At 47.8% G+C, this 14,059-nt stretch overlaps 1 pseudogene; it reads left to right on the top strand.

Annotated features, from left to right (window-relative positions):
- Positions 1-12,099: 12,099 nt before the first annotated feature.
- On the top strand, positions 12,100-13,556 carry LOC133362617 (protocadherin-10-like; annotated as a pseudogene).
- The last annotated feature ends 503 nt before the right edge of the window (positions 13,557-14,059 follow it).

Here is a 14,059-nt window from a genome sequence, read left to right on the forward strand (position 1 = left end):
TTCACACAGAAACCTTGTTACACAGTCAACACGAGAGTGGGTTCAATCAATTGAGGGTGGGGCTGGGTGGGGAGGGGCTGGGTGGGAGGGGCTGGGTGGGAGGGAAGGGGCTTGTGCCCGCCCTCACAGTGGGGCACATGTGCTGGGGCTCAATGTGCAGGATGAGTGTGTTTGCTGCCCCTCCAGTCACTTGCGACTCAGCAGCTCGCTGAGCATCTGGCTGTGACGCTGCTGAATGTGGAGCAGCTCTGCAAGAGAGGCGAACAGCTTCTTCTTGACACGACCGCCGCCATCAGCACCACCGGCAGTGTCAGCGTGGGCTGCGTGACGTCGTTTGGACGCTTGCCGAGGAGCAGCAGCAGCAGTAGCAGCAGCAGTAGCTTGCTCCGCTCGCTCCAGGTCATGTCCCAGCGGCTGCACCTGCAGCTGGTCCCACTGCAGCTTCTCCTGATCCAGCTTCTCCTGCTGCAGCTGCAGCTTCTCCTGCTGCAGCTGCAGCTTCTCCTGCTGCAGCTGCAGCTTCTCCTGCTGCAGCTGCAGCTTCTCCCACTGCAGCTGCAGCTTGTCCTGATCCAGGTCCAGCTTCTCCTGCTGCAGCTGCAGCTTCTCCTGCTGCAGCTGTAGCTTCTCCTGCTGCAGCTGCAGCTTGTCCTGATCCAGGTCCAGCTTCTCCTGCTGCAGCTGCAGCTTCTCCTGCTGCAGCTGCAGCTTCTCCTGCTGCAGCTGCAGCTTGTCCTGATCCAGGTCCAGCTTCTCCTGCTGCAGCTGCAGCTTCTCCTGCTGCAGCTGTAGCTGGTCCCACTGCAGCTGCAGCTTCTCCTGCTGCAGAAGAGAACAAAGGAGCTCTAGGTAATACACTCCCATATTCATCATCATCCATCACCCATCATCATCATCATTCAGTAACAAGCGCCATCAGCAGCAGCAGCACCATCGCTGTCCTTGAAACTGATTGGTCCACACCAGAGACAGCTTTCTTTAGAGCCCAGGGCAATGCATACATGATCAGAGTATAGTTGTTTTTTTTGTTTGCATTTGACTGCAAGTTTTTGTGGTTAATGTCAACGTGATTCCTTGCAAAATGTGTCAGTTTTGTTTGCCAGAAAAAAGGGGAAAACGCCCATGAGTGTATGTGGGTACTGGTGTAGTGGTGTTAACTACTCGCTGTTCGCAAACTGTGAGAGCAGATCAATCAATCGGTCAGGGTCAAATGGGGTGAGGTAGGATCCAAACGCCAGATTGGGAAGGACCAATCGGAGGGTCCCGCAAGGTGGCCGGGGATTGGACAACCCGGCCACGAACAGGTATAAAAGCCGGAGCGCTGAGAGCTCTTGGCCAGTTCTGCTACACGAAGACCCAAGTCGGCCAAAGACGTCTAGGAGCCTGGACCAAGCCCTCCAGCCCTTATCAGGGCTAGGGTTCAGAGTAACCAGTGGTCGGGGAGAGATCCCCTAGGTCCAGCCAGAGGACGCTGGGAGAGCAGGGAGATTAGACAGCCTGCAAGGTCCGGAGGCTTGTACCTTCTGCGGGTAACGGGTGAGGGGACCATATACCCCTTAGTGTGATAGGGACTGTGTGTTAAGATAATAAATGGTGTGTGCCATAAATAAGTTTAGAAGTCTGTTCTTACAATTCTAGATTTGAAGCTTTCGTGACTGCAATGATTCATATTCTTAGGTTTTTTCGGTAAAGTCACCAGGTAGGTAAAAATATCAAAAAGTAAAATAAAATAAAAAACGTCGTGATTTTTATTTTATTTTACTTTTTAATGTTTTTACCTACCTGGTGACTTTACCGAAAAAACCTAAGAATCTGTCCTTACAACACTACACTGGCAAAGGAGGTCCCGTGATGTAATCAGGATGCCCCACCCCTCATCCCTCCTCACCACACCGAAGACAGCAGCAGCTGCTGCTGCTTCTGCTGGAGGAGGAGGTGTAGGTCGTCAAAATGTCATCGAAATCCCGGAGTCGGACAAACCGCACGGGGTGGTTGGACATCGCAATTGGCGGTTTTTAGAAACAAACAAAAATTCAACGGGAAAAGTTCGAAGCTTTGCTAGATCCATCTTCTTGGTTCTTTCGGTAAAGTCACGTAGAAGGGAAGTAATAAAATAATAAAAATAAAACATCATTATTTTATTATGTTTTATTTTTATTATTCTATTACTTCCCTTCTACGTGACTTTACCGAAAGAACCAATAAGATGAATCCCTGCAGTCACGAAAGCTTTAAATCGAAACTTTGCTAGATCCTCAACCTCAGGATGCCAAATGATAACTCGATAACAAGGTGCACGGATTGCTGGCGATACAGACGGGGAACGGAGGTTAAAACCCTCGGAATCGCCTTGGGTAACAACTTCATGGTATATAGCACAGATGTTGGCCAAGCATTAACCAAATGGTAATTATTCTTTGGTTCTTTCGGTAAAGTCACGTATAAAGATAAAATAATAAATTAAATTAAATAATAGCATACGACGTTTCGATTGCAACACAAGCAATCATCAGGTATAAATTAAATAGAAACACAAATCTAGTCTACTTAGAAAAAAAAATGTAATACAACAGAGAGTCGGATAACATAACAGTCAACACCCTATCTGGTTGATTACGTTCTTCCTGAGAATGCTAAATTTGAGAGAGAGACAGACATATAAGAGAGAGACAGACATATAAGCAGACAGATATCACAGAGTGATATCTGAGTGATATCTGTCTGCTTATATGTCTGTCTATATGTTTCTGGTTCTGTGTTTAATCTCTCTCTCAAATTTAGCATTCTCAGGAAGAACGTAATCAACCAGGTAGGGTGTTGACTGTTATGTTATCCGACTCTCTGTTGTATTACATTACATTTCTAAGTATAATAGATTTGTGTTTCTATTTAATTTATACCTGATGATGATTGCTTGTGTTGCAATCGAAACGCGGTAGTATGCTAGTATTTAATTTATTTTATTATTTTATCTTTATACGTGACTTTACCGAAAGAACCAAAGAATAATTCCTGCAGTCACGAAAGCTCCAAATTAAGTTAAAATGGTAATTATGAAAGTATCAGGCCTGGGGTCGTTCACAAGAGATGCAATGCAACACAGGTCAATGCGACACACCACCAAGACACAATACATTCCATAGGATCAGAGCCTCTCCAACCACCTTTGTCTTCCCGCAGCTCACACAGCAGCACAGTAAGTCATTGTATGTAGGGGGGGGGGCTCCCCCTAATATCAAACAGCACGCGAGGATGACTCTGAGCCGTGACGGGGGTGCTGTAGAAAACTGCTCGTGGCGCAACTTTGAGTCACTTGCAGAAGTCGAAACTGCGGACAGTGACACGGTACGGGAGATGGGGACGAGGCAGTAGGGGGAGAGAGAGATGGGGAGAGAGAGATGGGGAGAGAGACTTTAAAACAACTTTTATTGCCGCCAGCAGCAAAAGCAAACAAACGTTACATATCGTTACAAATCCACGTGCTGTGGTGCTGAAAGCACCGCACACAACACAAAAGAAAAAAAGTCACGTGGTTGTGTGGAGAGAGAGAGATGGGGAGAAAGAGATGAGGAGAGAGATGGGGAGAGAGATGGGGAGAGAGAGAGATGGGGGGCAGGGGGGTTATCAACTCACTTCCAGCGGAGATTTTAAATGTTCCATGGCTCCACCTGCTCGTTTTCACTTGAGAAGAGGAGATGCCACCACCACCATCTCTGTGTGTGTGTGAGGGGTGTCGTGTGACCATTGGGTGTTCAAAGTGCCCAAGCCCATCGCCTTAATTAGCTGAGTGGTTAATTGCTGTAGCAGGTGGCGCGTGAGTGTTTAAATGGTTTAGCCCATCCACGTGTCTCCACTTATCACCTTCATTAGCAGCATCATCAACAGCAACATCATCATTAGCAGCATCATCAGCAGCAGCATCATCATCAGCATAATCATCATCAGCAGCATCGTCAAAGCAGCAACATCATCAGCAGCATCATCAAAGCAGCATCATCAACAGCAGCAACATCATCAGCAGCATCATTAACAGCAGCATCATCAACAGCAGCATCATCAAAGCATCATCATCAACAGCAGCATCATCATCAGCAGCAACATCATCATCAGCAGCATCATCATCAACAGCAGCAACATCATCATCATTAGCATCATCATCAACAGCAGCAGCATCATCAACAGCAGCAACATCATCATCAGCAGCATCATCAGCAGCATCATCAGCAGCAGCAACATCATCATCATTAGCATCATCATCAACAGCAGCATCATCATCAACAGCAGCAACATCATCATCATCAACAGCAGCATCATCATCAGCAGCATCATCAACAGCAGCAACATCATCATCATCAGCAGCATCATCATCAGCAGCATCATCAGCAGCAACATCATCATCAACATCATCATCATTAGCATCATCAGCAGCAACATCATCATCAACATCATCATCATTAGCATCATCATCAACAGCAGCAGCATCATCAAAGCAGCATCATCAACAGCAGCAACATCATCATCATTAGCATCATCAGCAGCATCATCATCAGCAGCATCATCAGCAGCAGCATCATCAAAGCAGCATCATCAACAGCAGCAACATCATCATTAGCATCATCATCAGCAACGTCATCATCAGCAGCATCATCAGCAGCAGCATCATCAGCAGCAGCATCATCAAAGCAGCATCATCATCATCAGCGTGAGTAGGTTAAACATTGAGTTTTGTAAGGGCACCACGGGGTGACCAGCCCCTCCCACCCTCCCCTCCCCACCCAGCCCCTCCCCACCCAGCCCCTCCCCACCCAGCCCCACCCTCCCCACCCAGCCCCACCCTCCCCACCCAGCCCCACCCTCCCCACCCAGCCCCTCCCCAGCTTCCCCTTCCCACCCAGCCCCACCCCACCCATTTTTGGATGCACTTCGGACGGACGGACGGACGGACACAATAACCCCCTGTGGGCTGGTGGAACCAGGAGGTTCCTGCCGGTACCAAGATTCTGATTCTGAGCCCCACCTGCGTTTGCTCTTTGCCAGCTCTTGCTGACGGACAGAGCTGAAGCGTTGCGAGAAGAAGCTGCAGAGCTGCTGGCCGTGCCCGCTCTCCCTCTCGCACTCACGTGACGACTTTGTTGAACTGCAGCAGGTTTTTGCTTTTTTAAACGCTGAATTTTAACGGTGTAGATCGTGTTCTAGATTTGAAGCTTTCGCGACTGCAAGGATTCATACTCTTAGGTTTTTTCGGTAAAGTCACCAGGTAGGTAAAAAATTAAAATTAATAAAGTAAAAAAAAATAAAAAAAAAATTAAACTCCCAAATCCTCAGATGATATACGGCCAATTTCCTCCAACAACGTGCTCGCCACACTTACACTTCCCATCGTGGTGCCTTGCGACAGACGCGTGTTTGTATGCTTGGACTCCTTTCGCATCGTATGTATCCAAGCGCGCTAATCGGAGGTACGGAGAAACAAGCAAGACACGCGTTTGAAATGTTTCAGACGCGTGTCTTGATGTCCAGAGAAACATGTCGAGAGAAATGGAGAGGAAATAAGTATAACCCGTAAAAACAAAGTTTTTCACTATAAATCCTTTATATGCGTGGCGGCTAGAGTCCTCTCGTCCTCTGGCTTGAGATGGCTGCCACCTATGGGTCAGATGATTGTCTGCAGTATTAAACAATTGGTAATTAAATATTTAATTTGTTTTCCCTAAACAGTGTAAAATTTTGGAAAAAATTTTCACAAACATTAATTGTCTCGCACAACGAGTCTGTGTGCAAAATGTCAGCTCGATTGGATCATGGGAAGTGGGTTAAAAGCGACCGAAAGGTTTGCACGGTCGTAAGCAAGCAAGCAAGCACGCAAGCAAGCAAGCAAGCGAACTTAATATAAAGGATTTAAAATGGTTGAGTTGCACAGACCAGGTTTTGCTATGATCTTCTGAGTACTGGAGTGTATGTTTTTTTTATGATTTAATATTTACAAATGCAAAATTCTGCAATGTAGACACATATAGTTTTTGGGGGAAAATGGAAACTCTTATTCGCTGTTATTTTCACCGATTATTGGAGTGGTTTGTCCTGATATTCATATTTTGTTGTGGATTAATGTCGCTGCGTGGCTAAAATCCGCGATTACCATTGATGGGTAATTTTGAGTGCCGCATTTACAGGTGAGGTCCCGCCCATCACCGCAACGTATCGGGAGTTCTGTACCTACTGAAGTGGCAGTCAGGTTCAACTTAAATAAAATATAAAAACACGAAGTGTATATCTTTTTTAATGTTACTTGTACAACTGAAAATTACAAAATGCACAAAACTTGTTTTTCCTAAGTATGCTGAACAATTTGTTCAGATGCTTAAGCTTCACGACATCAGCACTTGCAGCAGGTCATTTGTAATTCAAGAAAAATCCGTCAAACATTTTTTTGCAAATGGCATACGAAGTGCAAACCTAATGGCGAAGATAAGCAGCTGCATTGTCTACTGAGAGTGATCACAATGTTCAAGTAAAAATTCCCAATTATTTCCAATGGGACATGATCCAAACTGCAATGTCAAACCTTTGGTGCCACTGCAAAACATGCCATACCACAACATTTGGGCATTTTAAGAATGAACGCTTGTCTCAAATTCTGAAGACGTTTAAAGTAACTGCATTTGAATATTTTGAAAACCCTATATTACATGCATACAGTACACACAGTAGAACACCATCAGTACAATTAAAGGTATTCAATTTGTAAAACTTAAATGGTGTAATGAAAAATGATAAAAGGTGTTCCTGTGTACAAAGAGTATTTCAGTTTTGTTGCAAAAGAAGGCTAACATAAGAATTAGCTAGCAGAGGGAGGAAATAAATCTTTGGAAAATTGTTTACAAAAAGCAAATGAACACAATGTCTAAATGAAAAAGTAGGTGTTTACGCCTCACCAACAGAGCACAGATCATCACAAACGAATAACCAAATAATGTCCAGATTTACACTTTTTAGAGCTGTCAAATGATTACAGATTTCAATTTTTCAAAACCTCATCAGTTGCATACAAGATAAACAAAAAACATGCAACCAAATATTTAATAACGATGCAGAAAAACCTTCTACAAGTGGGTAACCGGGGCAGGAATTGCACAAACTCATGCTGTATTGCAAACACCAGCACCTCTAACAGACCTTTGTATTTTGTAATAATAAAATGTAAACTTGCACAACGGCCCATTGGGGCTACTGTGGCCTAAATCATGAATACAAAGTTTCGGTTTTAGCTCCATTTAGCCAAATATCTGCCAGTGACATACGTACACGCTGTGTTACAGACACCCCCACAGTTAACAGTTTGAATTAAAAGCAAAACACAGTACTAACCACTCCGCCTCCACATTACCATAATGGCTATTCTAGTAAACTATAAGCTCCGTAAAAATATGTCTATTCTTCAGATTAAACAGTCATGCATTTCTTACAGTGGACACATAAGATATACTGGTGCAAACAATAATAGATACATTCCTGCATCTAGTAGAGTACTGCCAACATGATAGTTTCCACAAAGATAAATGATGTGAAGTGCTTCAGTGAAAACCGTGTAAATGATCAATAGCAGAAACAATTTTAAAACAAATTCTAGTTGCCATTATAATACAAGCAAAATACACCAATCACTTGACAACCTCCAGCCAGAAGGCCAGAAATGTGGAGAAAATTAAGGAAATTGGCAGGTCAAGCAAGAACTGGTAAATGGGAAGTTGACAAATCGGTCGTGATGCTCATTGTGGTGCATCTGGAAGCACGTAGAGGCTCCCCTCCCCACCCAGCCCCACCCTCCCACCCCCCACACAGCCCCACCCTCCCCACCCAGCCCATCCCCTCTCCACCCAGCCCCACCCCTCCCACCCCCCACACAGCCCCACCCAGCCCATCCCCTCTCCACCCAGCCCCACCCCTCCCAATTTGGATGCACGACGGACGGACGGACACAATAATCCCCTGTGGGCTGGTGGAACCAGGTGGTTCCTCCCAGTAATATCAGCATTGTTTGGGGACTCCTGGAATAGCAACGAAATTTCGCAGAACAAATGCGATGCAGTACAGCAAGTCCTCATCTTGCGCCGCTCCTATAGAAGCCGTTTCACTATAACGTCCCCAAACGAATTGGGGGGACGTAATTTGATTAAAAATGCATTTGATTCATAACGTTGTTTTGAACATTTAACGTCAAGAACGCCATCGTTCGGGACAGCGCACGTGACGACACGGCTCCCCCTAGTGGCCGCTAAAGCCACAGGTGACAACATCGCCGCCCACTCGATACTGAATGCAATCGAGACTGAATACTGAATGCAATTTTACAGAAATGCATGCTAATGCACGATTTTTTATGAAACATTTTCAAATGCCTTATTAAAGCAGTTGATGTTATCTTCTTGGTTCTTTCGGTAAAGTCACGTAGAAGGTAAGTAATAAAATAATAAAAATTAAACATTTAATAATTCTCACGCCGTTGCGTTGTGGCCGAAACGTGATAATTATTTTATTATGTTTTATTTTTATTATTTTCCTTCTACGTGATGACTTTACTGAAAGAACCAAGAAGATGAATCCCTGCAGTCACGAAAGCTTTAAATCAGTTGACGTTACACAACATGGAAATACATTATTTTGAACTCAAAAGCACGTAATAGAAAGAAAGACACCTCAACAATTCCTTGCTGTGGGTAAACCGTGTTGCTGGTTGCGTACACACACACAAGCACACAGTCCCATCTTAGTAACAACAATGCAAATATGCTGATAAATACTCTGTTTCTTTCGCTAAAGCCACATAGGTATAAAAAAATTAACCCGTAAAAACAAAGTTTTTCACTATAAATCCTTTATATGCGTGGCATCGGTTTTATTTTATCATTCATTTCTGTTTTTCTTGAGTAAGAGTTTCACTTTTATCACATTGCTATTTTAAATTAAATATGAAAAAAATGTTTTCCTAAAAAGTGAAAAATTTTGGGAAAAAAAATTTCACGAAAATAAATTGTCACGCACAACGAGTCTGTGTGCAAAATGTCAGCTCGATTGGATCACGGGAAGTGGGTTAAAAAACGACCGAAAGATTTGCACGGTCGTAAGCGCGCAAGCACGCAAGTGAACTTAATAAAAAAAGATTTAATAAACAAAACTAAAGCACGACGTTTCGATTGCAACACAATCATCATCATCAGGTGGGAAAACCACAGCGAGAACATTGTTTTGCTACCTACGTGACTTTACCAAAAGAACCAAAGAGTACGGATCGCTGCAGTGACGACAACGTCAACTCCAGATCGCTGACAACCAAATCGTCCGTCGTGCCAGGCCGCCATGTTGGCCGAGTGGGTGGGCAGCACGCGCCACGGGCGGACAGAGCCCTGATTGGCTGAGAGCCGCGCGTGCGTCACGCCTCCCTCCCATTGGCTGCTGCTGCTGCTGGTCAACTCACCCGCCCACGTGGTCAGCACGTGACCTCAGAAACAGCTGCGACGTTCGTTTCAACGCCCCAGGCGTCTCCTCTCTCTCACCTCTCTCTCGTTTGCCTCCCTTACGACGCTTTGCTCGACATTGTTTGTGTTGCTCTACACCAACTGCTGCTGCTGCAGGTTCGACGGCGACTGGGTGAATCCCGTAGCGGGTACGTGGCCAAACACGCGTCTCCCTCCTCCCTGTGCTACTCAGCGCTCACGCTCTTGACAGACAACTTGATCTCGTCCACATGTCTTAGCCACTCGGCGTTGTTGGATATGGACATGATGAGTGATATTACTAACTTTTTTAAAACACACGCTTTAATGAAATGTACCCTGCTGTTTGTAGATTTGAAGCTTTCGTGACTGCAAGGATTCATATTCTTAGGTTTTTTCGGTAAAGTCACGTAGAAGGGAAATAATTAAAAAAAGTAAAACATAATAATATAATATCTTTTAATGTTTCATTTTATTATTTTATTATTTTTATTAATAATATAACAATATTTTTTTTTATGTTTATTTTTATTCTTTTAGAATTTCATATATAATATAATATATTTTTAATGTTTTATTTTTATTATTTTTCTTCTACGTCACTTTACCGAAAGAACCAAGAAGATGTACCCTACTATTTCTAGATTTGAAGCTTTCGTGACTGCAATGATTCATATTCTTAGGTTTTTCGGTAAAGTCACGTAGAAGGGAAATAATAAAATAAATAAAACAAAACACTAAATAATATATTATTTTCTTATGTTTTATTTTTATTAATAATATATATTTTTTTATTATGTTTAATTTTTATTATTTTATTATTTTCCTTCTACGTGACTTTACCGAAAGAACCAAGAAGATGTACCCTACTATTTCTAGATTTGAAGCTTTCTTGACTGCAAGGATTCATATTCTTAGGTTTTTTTGCTAAAGTCACGTAGGTAAAAAAAATAAATTAATAAAAGTAAAATAAAATAAAATAAAAATCACGACGTTTCGGAGGCAACACACGCTTCCGTCTTCAGGTGGAACCGTCACAGCCCGCTTACGTATCAGTAACTTATTTTACTTTTATAAATTGTAATGTTTACCTACGTGACTTTACCGAAAAACCCTATGTACCGTACGAGTAATGGAAGAACTCCAGCAAGTGGCCCCGAGGCTTGCCGTGACGTCAGGGGCCGTGGTGACTTACAGCCAACGTGAGTTGAGCGTGGACAATTAGAGCCAAGGCGAACACGACATCTAAAAATGACACTGGTCAACACACTTGTCTGGCAATAAGATATCCCATAGGTCTTAATGTAATTGTGGGGTGCTGATTCCAAATCTGGCATCAGTTTTTGTCTATCACGTCAGGTTTTTGAGATATCAAATATTGCATTTTCAATAAAAAATGCGGAAGAAAAATCTGAAATAAATGTGGATATCTACATAAAATGATATTGTAAACACACCATCCTAAAAATACAGCACCATATTGTAACACTAAGCAGTCACTCACTCGCAACAACTTGCAATCATGTGACAGAGGTAATTTCGGGTAAAATAAATGAAAATGGGGTATGCCGATAGCATAGAAATGAGATGTGATTGAGCAAATCTGAGATCAGATTTGGAATCGGCACCCTGAAATTAGTCTAGAACAGCTGCAAAAGTCCATGCCAGAATTTTTTGTTGTTGTTGACCAGTGTTACAGACAGAATTGCTGTTTTTCAATCAATGTCCAGCGTTTGTGTTCCATGACGCAAGATTGTAAATGTTGTGGCTGGGCTCTCCAACACACTGGTGTGTTGTACTAATATACGACACTATACACTACACTATACACTACACTATACACTACACACTACACTATACACTACTATACACTTACACTATACACTGCTACACGATACACTACACTATACACTAGATACTACACTATACACTACACTATACACTACACTATACACTTACACTATACACTACTACACGATACACTACACTATACACTACTATACACTACCATTATACACTTACACTATACACTACTACACGATACACTACACTATACACTACTATACACTTACACTATACAGTACTATACACTACACTATTCACTACTATACACTTACACTATACACTACTACACGATACACTACTACACGATACACTACTACACGATACACTACACTATTCACTACTATACACTACATTATTCACTACTATACACTTACACTATACACTGCTACACGATACACTACACGAAACACTACTATACACTACACTATACACTACTATACACTACACTATACACTACTATACACTACACTATACACTACTATACACTACACGAAACACTATACAACTACACTATACACTACTATACACTACACTATACACTACTATACACTACACGAAACACTACTATACACTACACTATACACTACACTATACACTTACACTATACACTGCTGTTTTTGCGGGTTATACTTGTTATCAAGCGTTGCCTTATTCCTGCTCGACCCTCTCCCCCCTTCGTCTCCCCGCAATTCCGACTCCTCGGCCGGCGCCGTCCACCGCACGCAGCTCGTGCCCCCCCGGCTCGCCCCGACCCGGACAAATGGATCCTCTCGGCGCCGCCCTCAGTCTGCCTGTGCTGCGCCGTCACCGCCGCCGCCTCCGCCCGCCGCTCGCCGCCGGCGCCCCCGCGCTACTCGGATCCGCGAAGAGGAGCCGCCGGGGACGCTGGTGGGGAACCTGGCCCGCGACCTGGGCCTCACCGCCGAGCAATTCCGCGCGCGCCGATTCCGAGCGTTGCGGGGCACCAACGGCTTCCGACTACTTCGCCGTGAGCGCCGACGTCGGCGATGTGCGGGTGAGCCGGCGCCTCGACCGCGAGGACGCGTGCCGCCGGGCGAGCGCCGCTGGCTCGGGCTGCTCCCTGCTGCTCGGGCGCCGTCCTGGAGCGGCCCGCCGAGCTGGTGCGCGTCGTCGTCGACGTGCTGGACGTCAACGACCACGCGCCGCGCTTCCCGGCCGAGAGCGCCCTCCTCGAGGTCGCCGAGAGCGCCGCGGTCGGCACGCGCTTCGCGCTGGACGGCGCCCGCGACCCCGACGCCGGCGCCAACGCGCTGCGGGGCTACGCCATGGAGCCCGACGACGGCACCTTCGCCCTGGAGACGCGCGACGGCGGCGGCGGCGCTTTGTCGCCCGTGCTGGTGGTGCGCCGCGCCCTGGACCGCGAGCGCCGGGCCGCGCACGAGTACGTGCTCACCGCGCTGGATGGGGGCCGCCCGCCGCTCAGCGGCACGGTCCTGCTCACCGTGCGCCTCCTCGATGCCAACGACAACACGCCCGCCTTCGAGCGGCCCGTGTACCGGGAGCTGGTGCCCGAGGACGCGCTGGCGGGCACGCTGGGTCGCGCGGCTCCACGCGTCGGACCCGGACGAGGGCGCCAACGGGGAGGTGGAGTACGCGGCGATGCTGGGGGCGCGCGAGACGGTGCGCGACCTCTTCGCGGTGGACTCGCGCTCGGGCCTAGTCACCCTCGTGGGGGCCCTGGACCACGAGGAGGGCCGACTCCCACGAGATGCACGTGCGGGCACGCGACCGGGGGCCCGACTCCGTCCCCGCTTACGCCACGGTGCTGGTGCGCGTCCTGGACGTGAACGACAACGCGCCCGTCGTGCGGCTGCTCGGCCCGACCGGCGACGCCGCGGCGGACTCCGCGGCCGCCGTCGTCGGCGTGTCCCGGGGGGCGTCGCCCGGCCACGTCGTGGCCTTCGTCCGCGTCCGGGACCGAGACTCGGGCGCCAACGGGCGCGTGACCTGCACGCTCGAGGGCGCGTCGGCCGCGGGGCCCGGCGCGGCGCCGCCGTTCGCCGCTCCGCGCCTGGGACGGGGGCGAGGTGTAACGCGCTGGCAACGGCGACGCGGCTGGACCGCGGGGCGACCGCCGCCGCCGAGTACAACCTCACGGTGGTGGCGCGGGACGACGGAGCGCCGCCGCTCGTGTCGGTCAGACGTTCACGGTGCGCGTCACGGACCACGCGCCCCGAGGGCCGGCTTCCCGGATGACGACGGCGGGGACGACGACGGGACGGGGACGATGCCTTCGCGACGCCGTTCGTCACGGACGCGCGCCCCGAGGGCCGGCTCCCGGACGACAGCGACGGGACGACGGCGACGACGGCGACGGCGCCTTCGCGACGCCGTTCGTCGCGGTCGTGGCGCTGGCCGCGGCGTCGTGCGTCCTGAACGTGGCCGCGGTGGCGGTGGTGCTGCGCTGCAAGCGGGAGAACAAGGAGCTACGCACCTACCACTGCGGCGCGGCCGCCCGGGCCAGGACGCCGGCGCGTGACGAGCCGGGGGCGGCCGCCCGCTCCGGCGGCGAGGCGGCATCCGCCACCGCGCCCAACGCCTACGAGGACAAGTCCTTCCTGCCCTCGGAGGCGGCGGGCGCGGCAACGCCGGCGCTTGGCAAGCCCTGCGTTGCCACCCTCTCCGCCGTGTGCCTGGCCGGCACGACCTCCGCAGGTAGGCGACGCGCCGATGCGAGACGGCCCCTTTTGAAAATGACC

The sequence above is a fragment of the Lethenteron reissneri genome, unplaced genomic scaffold (genome assembly GCF_015708825.2).
Source record: "Lethenteron reissneri isolate LAM-NWPU_2019-01 unplaced genomic scaffold, ASM1570882v1 scaffold_1548, whole genome shotgun sequence".
Classification (NCBI taxonomy): domain Eukaryota; kingdom Metazoa; phylum Chordata; class Hyperoartia; order Petromyzontiformes; family Petromyzontidae; genus Lethenteron; species Lethenteron reissneri.